Source organism: Pinus tabuliformis, chromosome 9 (assembly GCF_031772625.1).
Source record: "Pinus tabuliformis cultivar Carrire ecotype Pingquan chromosome 9, CPIR1, whole genome shotgun sequence".
NCBI lineage: Eukaryota > Viridiplantae > Streptophyta > Pinopsida > Pinales > Pinaceae > Pinus > Pinus tabuliformis.
The window spans coordinates 58,728,740-58,740,049 of NC_142307.1; the positions used below are offsets into that span (position 1 = coordinate 58,728,740).

Consider the following 11,310-nt stretch of genomic DNA (forward strand, 5'->3'; position numbering starts at 1 on the left):
TTCCCGTAGCTATCCGATAGTATTCATCCTCATCTTCTCCCGGTAGTAGATAAACCATATGTTCTTCTCTCGATCTCTCGGAGATCTTATAGAATGGACTTTGTAAAGAACCACAATCACCAATCTTTGCATGAATAGATAATGATGCAACAAGTCCAGCATTCATTCCTTCGGACGTATCGATTGGACAAATACGCCCATAATAACTGGGATGAATATCCCGTGTCCGAAAACTAGCAGTTCGCCCTGTTAAGCCCCCAGGACCTAAATGGCTCAATTTTCGCCCATGAGCTATTTCCGTCAATGGATTAGTTTGATCCAAAAATTGGGATAAGGGGTGTGAACCAAAAAAATCTTGAAAAGTGTTTTTTAATAGAGTTGAAGTGACCAAGTTCTGAGGAGTTGATCTGCGCTTGGTTGCTCTGTGTATAGTTCTTTTAACTGCATCTTCTAAACGACCTAGAGCTAATCTAAATTGATTCTGTAATAAATCTGCTACAGAACGAATCCGTCGATTTCTGAGGTGATCTATATCATCGAGTGTACCCATTCCAAATTTAACCCCGATAAGGTAATCCACAGCAGCCAATACATCTTGTGGTAATGAAAAAATCTCGTTCTCGGGTATATCAAGGTTCAGTTTTTGGTTCAGATTTCGTCGACCAATCTTTCCCAATTCACATCTTTTTCGGAAAAATTTTTCTTGCAATTCTTTACATAGAGACTCGGAAAATACCAAATCGCCACTTATACAGTAGAGTTTTTTATAAAACTCCAGAATGGCTTTTTCCCTCGACCATAGATATTCCTCCCGCTCCCACCTCTCCTTCTTCTTCAATAAAAATAAAAATCTTTCGGGATAGCGAGTATTGTCCAGAATCTCTTCGAGATTTAAACCCATAGCTGATAATAGAACTGGAATAGATATTTTTTGTTTTCTGCTTACACGAGCCCATATCCTTTCTCCCACATCGATCTCTAATTTCGATCTTCTTCCCCAATCTGAAATCAGAGTGCCAGTATATATATAATTAATTCTATTATGGTCTAATTCCGAACGGTAATAAATACCAGGACTTATTAATATTTGATTAACTACGACTCTGTAAATCCCATTTACTACAAATGTTCCATGGGAATTCATTAAAGGAATATTTCCGAGAAATACAGTTTGTTTCTGTATCTTCCTACTATTCCTCCGAATCGATCTTGCTGGTACATATAATTCAGAGTAATATGTAAGGGACTGATATACAGCATCTCTCTCTTTGATGAAAGGTTCTGCTAATTCATATTCATTACCAAAAAGCCTGAATTCAATTTCTTTATCTATATCCTCAATTTTTGGAAAATTATGAAGTTCTTCCATCAAGCCCTGATCGATAAAACGACAAAATCCTTCAAATTGTATCTTACCAAATTCAGGGATTGTAAACGCTCCCTCATTTTCATCTAATCGCATTGGAAGTTTCCCATCTGTAGAAAAATCTATTAAATTATTCCCGATTGATCTATATGGATCAATCCGACAAAAAAGATTCGGATGTATATTCAGTCTTCACTATATCCCATGAAATTCTACCCGTATCCAGATATACTTCCAATAAAAAAAAAAGGATAAGGAAGAGGTACTTTGATACTTTCTTCCAACCACGTGAAATGGAGCTATGAACGAATGAATCAAACCATTCTTAAATGTTAATCTCACTTAGAAAATTTCCTAATGAAAATAGTCAGATCGAAAGAAAGACGGAGAACAAATTAGATCCATTTCCTTTATGGTTGACTTTAGCATACATCTCATACTATACTTAAAGGACGGACGAATGACTTGAAAGGACAAAAGATTCGATCTGTCCATGGGATTCCCATATCTCGGCGACATAGCCAAGCGGTAAGGCAGAGGACTGCAAATCCTCCATCCCCAGTTCGAATCCGGGTGTCGCCTTGTTGAGGTAAGTAAATGGAAGGAAAAGTCTGTATTTCCATTACAGAACCTCTGGAGACATATTGGTACATATTACCAATATAGATAGTGAGTTACGTACATTTGATCCCGATTCCGTCGTGAATGTACGACCCTCGAGTTAGTTATAGTAACTTGTTGGTCAATGAACAAATGGATTTATTGATCTCTCATATCAGCTCGAACGTCAGTAACGTTCAGAATGCAAAGGTGGTCATTTCAACTTCAACTTTGCACTATGGTTAATAGTTCCCTTATCATCTCGATGATGAAATCATTATTTTTTAGAGAACATGATCCGTATGGATATAGTCGGTATAACTTGGGCTGCTTTAATGGTAGTTTTTACATTTTCCCTTTCACTCGTAGTATGGGGGAGAAGTGGGCTATAATGGTAATGCTTAAGAATCAATTATTGCGTTCCTTCCATATCATGCATGGTAATATATTCTGTTCCATAAGGATCCAGTAATATTGAATCTTCGTTCCAAATTGAAACACTCTACATGGAATTATTTCCTCTTTATCCCCGTAAGGGATGTACGTAATCCCTTATCATTATCATTTTCCTATGAAAAATCTTATTTTCTTCAACAGGTTTGAATTCATTAGTTCTTTTCTAGAATGAGTCGATAATATCATTTCTTCCACTGAAGAACGATCTCTCTTCTCTTTCTTAGTAGGAATAGAAAGAGTCCCTGTTTTATCGGATGGTTCCGAATTGAATTGATCGGATCTGATATGAATTCCGTTCTCGGAAAATATGGGACATAAGTCTAAGTCATAGATTCCTTTGCTTTTTACCATAAGTGCAGTGCTATATCTAACATGTGCTAGATATAGATGTTCGTACCGAAAAAAAGATGTTCAACTTTGATCCTAAAGAATCCGCAAGTACGTTCAGAATTAAGTCTGTCTGCATTGGGTCTATTTTTCCAGGAGCAGGAAGAAGGTGATGTGATCAGCTCCGCTATTTTATGGTACGAGGTCCTTCATCCTACATTTACCATATATGGATAAGTACCATTAAGATATATTTATCCATATATGGGTGTAAAAGAAGAAGTAGTACAAAAGAAAAGGTTAGATATTCTTTTCCTCCGTACTACTTCTTCTTTTCTTTTCAAAAAAAATTAAAAGCAATCCCTACCCTGTATTGTTGTAATACAATAGATCCACCCTATATTGTTGTAATATAAAAGATCTCATAACCTATTTTATACTTATGATCTGGATCATAAAGATCTATCTAGTGATCAGCAATCAATTGATTTTCATCAAAATCAATTGCTTCCACTGCTTGCACTGGCCGTTTTGACGTAAGGGATAAGTAGAAAAGCAGTAGGAACTGCAAGGAACAGTAGAACAGCAATAAATGCAAGGGTATTTACTTCCATGATCTCCTTATTTTAACTTTGTTCAAAAATAGCTCGAGATTTGATCTCATTTTGATCTCATAGAGATGAATGAATCTTTCTTTCAAGATCCATGAAATAGATGTATGTCATTGATAGAATTGGTTCGAGTAACGGAATCTAACTAATGGATTGAATGAATTCTTCGATGGAAATAGTATAACCTAATACGATCACTTTTGATAAGACTAGTAGTAAAAACTTACGTGCATCAGAAAACGTTCCGATCAACACATGTCTGGTATAATTTCGAAAGAATAGGATTCGTACGAATAAGAACCTTATGCTCCTCCAGAAGACGTTCGTCAGACATGAGAGATATTTTGCTTGGATCTCCACGATTTAGATGGAATTGTGAATCTATCCCGCTTCGGTGATGATATAGAAAGAAGTATCCCATATCGAATTTATCCAGAGGCCCACCCCATGACCCTGGAATGATAAGGACTAGTCCGTCCAGATCCTGACATGATCATTCACAGTTCACTTACTATTGGATCGGGACTGACGGGACTCGAACCCGCAACTTCCGTCTTGACAGGGCGGTACTCTAACCAATTGAGCTACAATCCCAATACAGTACAGTTCACCTACTATTAGATAATATTTATTTCATGATAGGTGCTAGATAGGTCATATAGATTATGCGAGTGCTAGGTCGATTAAATATCTTATCCTTCTCTTTCATTTTTGAAATGTATCGATTCATACGGAATTGGGCATCTACGATATGAATAGATATCGATGTCGGGGTTCAATAACCAATTATCTTTTCATTCATGATTAGCATGAATATAACCATACCGATAGATTGGTATTGATGATATTGGTTGGGTCGAGCTGGATTTGAACCAGCGTAGGCATATTGCCAACGGATTTACAGTCCGTCCTCATTAACCACTCGGGCATCGACCCAGGAACAAGACAGTAATTTAAAATTATTTAGGATACCTAACGAATGGATCATGGTACCCCCAGGGGAAGTTGAATCCCCGTTGCCTCCTTGAAAGAGAGATGTCCTGATCCACTAGACGATAGGGGCCACCAATCTATTCTTTATAATATGAAAGTGATCGGGAAGTTGTCAATAATATTACAAGAATTCTTGGTTTCCTCAAGGTTTTTTTCAATAAACTTGCCTATCGATAAAATGGAGTCCCTTCAGAAATTAAATATTGCAACTAAAACAACTCTAAAGCAATTTACGGAATCTATATTTGTGATCCATCGGCCCAGTTCCGATAAAAAAGACTTTATGGACTCAAATTATACAAAATGTTTCATACTTGATAATTTTGATAATTTAAATAATTTTGATAATTTTGATAATTTAAATAATTTTGATAATTTAAATAATTTTAAATAATTTAAATAATTTAAATAGTGAATGGGGCTTATCGTTCTCTGATCGAAGTTATCCGGAAAAGACTCAAAAAAATATAAATGGGTTGGTTGGACAAAAGATCGATCCGTATGTTACAATCGGATCGTGGCGGGTATAGTTTAGCGGTAAAAGTGTGATTCGTTACATTATCAACTCGAATAATGGAAGGATCTTTTACATGGATCTTTGATCCATCTAAAGCTCTATTTCCAGATAGGTTCAAAACCTCCCCTATACCATCCATCCAGAGTTCATATGTTACACAACTTCATATACTTTACGTTCCCATATTAGAGTATAGTGCTTCACTTCTTTCCATTAAAACAAATGCCCGTTGGTGTTCCAAAAGTGCCTTTCCGAGCCCCTGGAGATGAAGATGCAACTTGGGTCGACTTATACAACCGACTTTATCGAGAGAGATTACTTTTTTTGGCTCAGGATATCAATCACGAGATTGCAAATCAACTCATGGGTCTCATGGTATATTTGAGTGCAGAAGATTCAAATAAAGATATTTTCTCATTTATCAACTGTCCCGGTGGATCAGTAATACCAGGGGTAGGTCTTTTCGATATGATGCAAGCAATAGTACCAGATGTACATACAATATGCATGGGGGTAGCTGCTTCAATGGGATCTTTCATCCTAATCGGGGGAGAAATGCCTAAACGTATAGCATTACCTCACGCTAGGGTTATGATCCACCAACCTGCTAGTTCCTATTATGACGGATCGGCTGCAGATTTTCATAACGAATCGAAACACGTAACGATGCTTCGCGATTACATAACCAGATGTTATATAGAAAGAACGGACCAACCCGGAGAGGTAATTCAACGGGACCTGAACAGAGATGTTTTTATGTCAGCAACAGAAGCCCAAGCTTATGGCATTGTTGATGTCGTAGCGGAAGGTTGATCTCATAGCGGAAGATCCTCTTTTTTAATTTATTTTTATAATGAACTGTAAACTGTGATCTCTTTGTTCCTTTTCAAAAAAAAAAGGGGGGGGGGGGAAGTGATTCATTTCATAATCACCTGATATGGTATGGTTAGGATCAATCCGAACCAGTTGATTCCGCATACAATACAGCTAGAATGCCCACTATTCAACAACTTATTAGAAATGCAAGACAGCCAATAGAGAATAGAAAAAAATCTCCTGCTCTTCGAGGATGTCCTCAGCGTAGAGGAGTATGTGCTAGGGTGTATGTGCGACTCGTTTGGATCAGAAACTTAAACAGACTGGGAAATTCTTACAACGGAATAACAGAAGAATTTTCCCGCTGTAATCAAGTAAAGATCCATCATCTAACCTTACCGGGGATGAAATTTATGGTTTCCATTGGTGCAAATCCAATCACCTTGATGTGGGATGAAAAGCAATTCCTCATTGGTAGCGAATGGTCATCAATCCATTGAGCGGGGAAATCATGCAAATTGAAGAAGCATAAAGTTTATGCTCATATTGCCGCGAGAACGGAACAACAGGGTCAGCTACCTGGCCAACCCCAGAATTACATGTCGTTACTGTATTAATAGATCTTGTAATGAGAGTATTTATTACTTAATGATTCAAGAGTAGAGCTGGAGATGGTAAACCGTACAAGTTACCGATAACATACTCATCTCATATTTCGGAAATGAATAAAAGGCTCCGGCGTATAGAGAGGACCTTACCGTTGGAGAAAGAACCATAGAAACGATGAAACCCATGATTTTTTCTCATTCTCAGTACAAGGTCCCAGTCCTTGCCTACCAGGAAGATGCCTATCCAAAGGGAATTATGGTTGGGAAGGTTGCAGTAGCAAAAGCCATTGGAACTTTTATTTTCTAAATAAGAAGAATCAGTGTTATTCTCAATGGACCAAACAAAACAAATGACTAACCGAGAAAAATATTAGCGATTCATGAGAGTAAACTTCAATGACCAGAGTGAAACGTGGATATATAGCTCGAAAACGTCGGAAAAAAATTCTTGCATTTGTATCAGGCTCTCGAGGGGCCCATTCGAAACTTTTTCGAACTGCTAACCAACGGAAAGCTAGAGCCTTAGTTTCCGCCCACCGAGATAGAGGTAAACGCAAGAGAGATCTTCGTCGTTTGTGGATTACTCGGATCAATGCAGCAGCTCGTGCCAATGGGGTTTCTTATAATAGATTCATCCAATATTTGTACAAGAGGCAGTTGCTTCCAAATCGTAAAACACTTGCACAAATAGCTGTATTAGATAGTAATTGCTTTTCCACCATCTTTAACAACTTATCGTATGATGAAATAGGTTAGGTATAGATGAAATAAATAGGTAAAGATGGAATGGATAGAACAGATTCTCCCGGAGAATTCCCTCCGGGAAGGTCGAAATATTGAAAAGTTTTTTCATATTGGATTGGAAATGAACGAAAAGAATTCAATCCAATTCTTTTCCAAAAATGAAATCCTGTTGACTTTTTCAACAATAGACTCAAGATCTGCATCTTTATCGAACATATATTCCAGCTCCGATTTGATTAAGGAGTAGGCTTATTTCCCATGGATCAAATTAGTTTTCATTATAAAGAAAAGGTAACAAAGATAGAATACGAGCTCGTTTAATAGCGTTAGTCATTAGACGTTGTTGTTTTGAAGTTAATCTATTCACTCGGCCGGATAATATTTTTCCTTGCTCACTAATAAATCGACTAATTAGGCTCATATTTTTATAATCGATCCGATCTCCCGACCTAATAGGTGACAAATGTCTACGAATTGGTTTCAAATATCTACGAATTGGTTTCAAACGTCTGCGAATTGGTTTCAAATGTCTACGAAAAGATTGCTTGGGTTTATCCATAGTTTGTTTCATGAACCTTTTGAATACTATTTATTCAAAATCTTTTTTAAATATTGTTCCATTAAAGATCTTGTTGAAATACCATTTCTTTTTATATCTGTGATTTATTCCTATCCATGGGTAGTACGTTTAATCTCTTTTTTTTATCTCTCCATGAATGGTATGCTTGTAACAATAGGGACAAAATTTATTTGATTCCAATCGAATAGGTGTATTGCGTCGATTTTTCCGAGTCGTATATCTAGAAATCCCCGGGAATCTTTTATAAACACTATCTTGGGTACAACTAGTGCACTCCAAAGTAATTGTTACTCTTATATCTCCGCTCTTGGCCATAAACTTACTCTGAATATTGGTTTTGCTTTTCGACCTCAAAAATAAAAAGGGAAAAAGGGATAGAAGTTGATAGCCGGAGATCCTACGGTGAAACATTTGAAAGTAAAAAAATGATTGATCAGGAGTGAGTTTTCAGTTTTACTTACAAAATTGAATGTGGAAAGAATCTTTAGATCGATATTTCTACTTGAATTCTACCCCCTTCCAGTCCTAAACTTAGATCCTTTTTGGGGCTGAATGCACTAATTTCTCCAAGAGGTAGGAGAAGTCAATCTAGCACAATCTTTTTTCCCTTGGCTTTAAGAAAAAAATTAAGAAAAGGAAAGAGAAAGAAAAAGAGCATCTGGAAAAAAACGATTGATTTCTATCAATAGGGCGGCTAAAAAACTGACGCATAAAATAGCTAACACAGGCGCTGTGGAAAGATAGGTCTTTAGATCTTGCATTGTAAATTCTCCTTATTGATCATAATGTGTAAGTGATTCAACCGTATCAATAGTATAGTTATGAATCCTAGAGAAAACTCGGAACTGATGAATATATATATAATGTGATCCGGGCTGTGGTCCTATTTATAGAAAAGGAAAAAGATGTTTCATCACCATAATTAATAGTGATATTCTAGATAATAGACCTTACATGTATAAAGTCTTTTCACTCACGAGACCGAAGAGAAATGAAGGTGGAAAAATGTGGGAAACATATTTCTAATTCTATAAAATAAAATTAAAATAACATTGTCTAATGATTAGAAGGGATGTAGCGCAGCTTGGTAGCGTGTTTGTTTTGGGTACAAAATGTCGCAGGTTCAAATCCTGTCATCCCTACCTTTCCCTTCTTTTCTATGGAAAGAAAGGAATGAAAGATCATTTGATATCGATTCGACGGGAACATCAAATAATTGAATCGTATCAGATGCGAAAGTGTTTTGCTCTAAGAGTATCAACAAAAGGTATTTTTCCTTCATCTCCGAATATTAAAGAAAGCGCTCTTAGTTCAGTTCGGTAGAACGTAGGTCTCCAAAACCTGATGCCGTAGGTTCAAATCCTACAGAGCGTGATTCTGTTCCTATCAAATCCAACCCTCAAAATTATCGATAATTCATTCCAACTGGAACGAGCAATGGAATCTGACCTCCTAGGAAAAGTAGGAGGCCAATGAAATTGGAGGATATTCCAGGATCAAATATCCAATTGATCACCACGTCGGTATTGTGAATATGCAGTTACGAATAATCCGGCCAAAGTTATAGGAATTAGACCTAACACAATTCCGGATGGCAAAGCCTCAATCATTTCTATTCAACGGAATAAGTAGGGATAATAGCTATACTGGATAGTACCCTTAATTTGCTATGAATCTCAATGATCAGAAATTTATATAGAGGGAATAAACAAAATTATTGAAATTGAAATAGTGAACTGAGAGGGTTCCCCTTCCTTCATTTTGAATAAGTTGTATCTTGCTCGAACTAATGAATAGGACTAGGGTGAAAATGATAGAAGCCAATAAGAAACCGAAATAACTAATTATAGTTATAGTAGGCGTGGAAGGACTGAATGAAATATGGTTTATACATATCTTCATGAGACAATTACCTAAATTTTTCTTTTCGTAACCTTGAGATCAGAATACAAAAGATCAATTGTCCCAATTCGTACCAATTCTCCTATATCTACTATAGGATATGTATGAATGAACATGGATGAGAGGAGATCTATAGTAGAAATCTCTTCATTATCCTAGAAATCATTCATCGAGCAACTAATGAATAGCACCGGCAAACCCCTTCACAAATTGTCGAATGTAATCTTCTTACAGGGTGAATGAATTCTCAATCAGTACGATTGGATCACCTGGCATTATCTTTTTACCAGCAGCTATCGGTCCAGAGACTGGACCGGAAGAAAACTCTCCACAGACATAGCCAAAGTTTTGTGAATTTCACGTTTAGGTGTAAGAAAGAATATGAATATCCAGTTTGTCCTTTCATTTCTCGATCTTATTGATCCAATCATTCGACCCTCTAGACGGATTAGGTTTTTTCAATATTAATTATTATAGCGAGTAGAGCCCGATATTACAGAAATTCCACCTATTGAAAAGAGTAACTTGTAATTTCACATACCTAAAATTGACTAGGTTCTATTGCACTATCCACTTGGTTTTATCTAATAAGTAACACCTACTCGTTAATACAAGGTACTATATAATAAGTCTGTGGCATAACTCCATCTGTGCCGGATACTATTGGAAAAGCAACATACATCTGCGTAGCACCAATGATCCCCGTGCAATTTGAATTACTGGGTTAATCTACACGGGCATAATGTCATGTCGGAATGAAAAAGGAATAATATAAAAGAATAATATTCTGGATGAGTTTTATTGATAGTGATTGATATCCTTTGCAAGCGGCACTCATCCTCTTTTTCGGTTCTAAAGTCACCCGTATGCAGAAGCTAATTCCAATCGAAAATTTCCACTATGCTATTGTTACAACATCGATTGAGGGAGTTGGGGTTCCTTACGCCCGGACGGACCTCGGAACATGCAATATTCTCTTCTTTCTGTTGGGATTTAGTCGACCAAACAGAGATAGAATAACTGCTGGCAGGAACAGAATCATTCTATCCCGTTCCTTCTCGATACTCATCAAAATTGTATTGCTGTGTCAGAAGAAAGCTAGCTATACTGGTCCAGTAGACTTTAAAGATACCCTTGGTATAACATTGACAATCGAACAAGGATTGGAGAAGATATCAGTAGTTTTCTATTTCCTGATCTCTATCTTTCATGGGATCAATTCCCCCTTGACTGACTTTACAATAATATATGGAGCTGAGCATGTCTGGGAATACGGGAGAACGCTCCTTTGCTGACATTATTACTAGTATTAGATACTGGGTTATCCATAGCATTACCATACCTTCTCTATTCATTGCAGGTTGGTTATTTGTAAGCACGGGTTTGGCTTATGATGTGTTCGGGAGCCCCGGCCAAATGAGTATTTCACAGAAAGTCGACAAGAGGTTCCATTAGTAACTGGCCGTTTCGATCCGTTAGAGCAACTCGATGAATTTACTAGATCTTTTTAGGAGGCACTAATGACTATAGATAGAACTTATCCAATTTTTACAGTTAGATGGTTGGCCGTTCACGGGCTAGCTATCCCTACAGTTTTTTTCTTGGGATCAATATCGGCAATGCAGTTCATCCAACGATAAACTCTATACTAAAGGAAGAGGAAGTATGTAGATATGACACGACCGAACCCGAACGACCAAAATGTTGAATTGAATCGTACCAGTCTCTACTGGGGGTTGCTACTAATTTTTGTACTTGCTGTTCCATTCTCCAATTATTTTTTCAATTAG

At 37.0% G+C, this 11,310-nt stretch overlaps 4 non-coding genes across 4 annotated transcripts; 3 read left to right on the plus strand and 1 right to left on the minus strand.

Moving 5' to 3' along the window:
- The first annotated feature begins 1,877 nt into the window (after positions 1 to 1,877).
- TRNAC-GCA (transfer RNA cysteine (anticodon GCA)) lies at positions 1,878 to 1,948 on the plus strand. The gene has a single exon. It is a non-coding gene; the product is annotated as a tRNA-Cys (tRNA).
- Positions 1,949 to 4,212: 2,264 nt separating this feature from the next.
- TRNAY-GUA (transfer RNA tyrosine (anticodon GUA)) lies at positions 4,213 to 4,296 on the minus strand. The gene has a single exon. It is a non-coding gene; the product is annotated as a tRNA-Tyr (tRNA).
- A 4,390-nt stretch (positions 4,297 to 8,686) lies between these two features.
- On the plus strand, positions 8,687 to 8,760 carry TRNAP-UGG (transfer RNA proline (anticodon UGG)). The gene has a single exon. It is a non-coding gene; the product is annotated as a tRNA-Pro (tRNA).
- A 158-nt stretch (positions 8,761 to 8,918) lies between these two features.
- Positions 8,919 to 8,992, plus strand: TRNAW-CCA (transfer RNA tryptophan (anticodon CCA)). Its single transcript has one exon. It is a non-coding gene; the product is annotated as a tRNA-Trp (tRNA).
- The last annotated feature ends 2,318 nt before the right edge of the window (positions 8,993 to 11,310 follow it).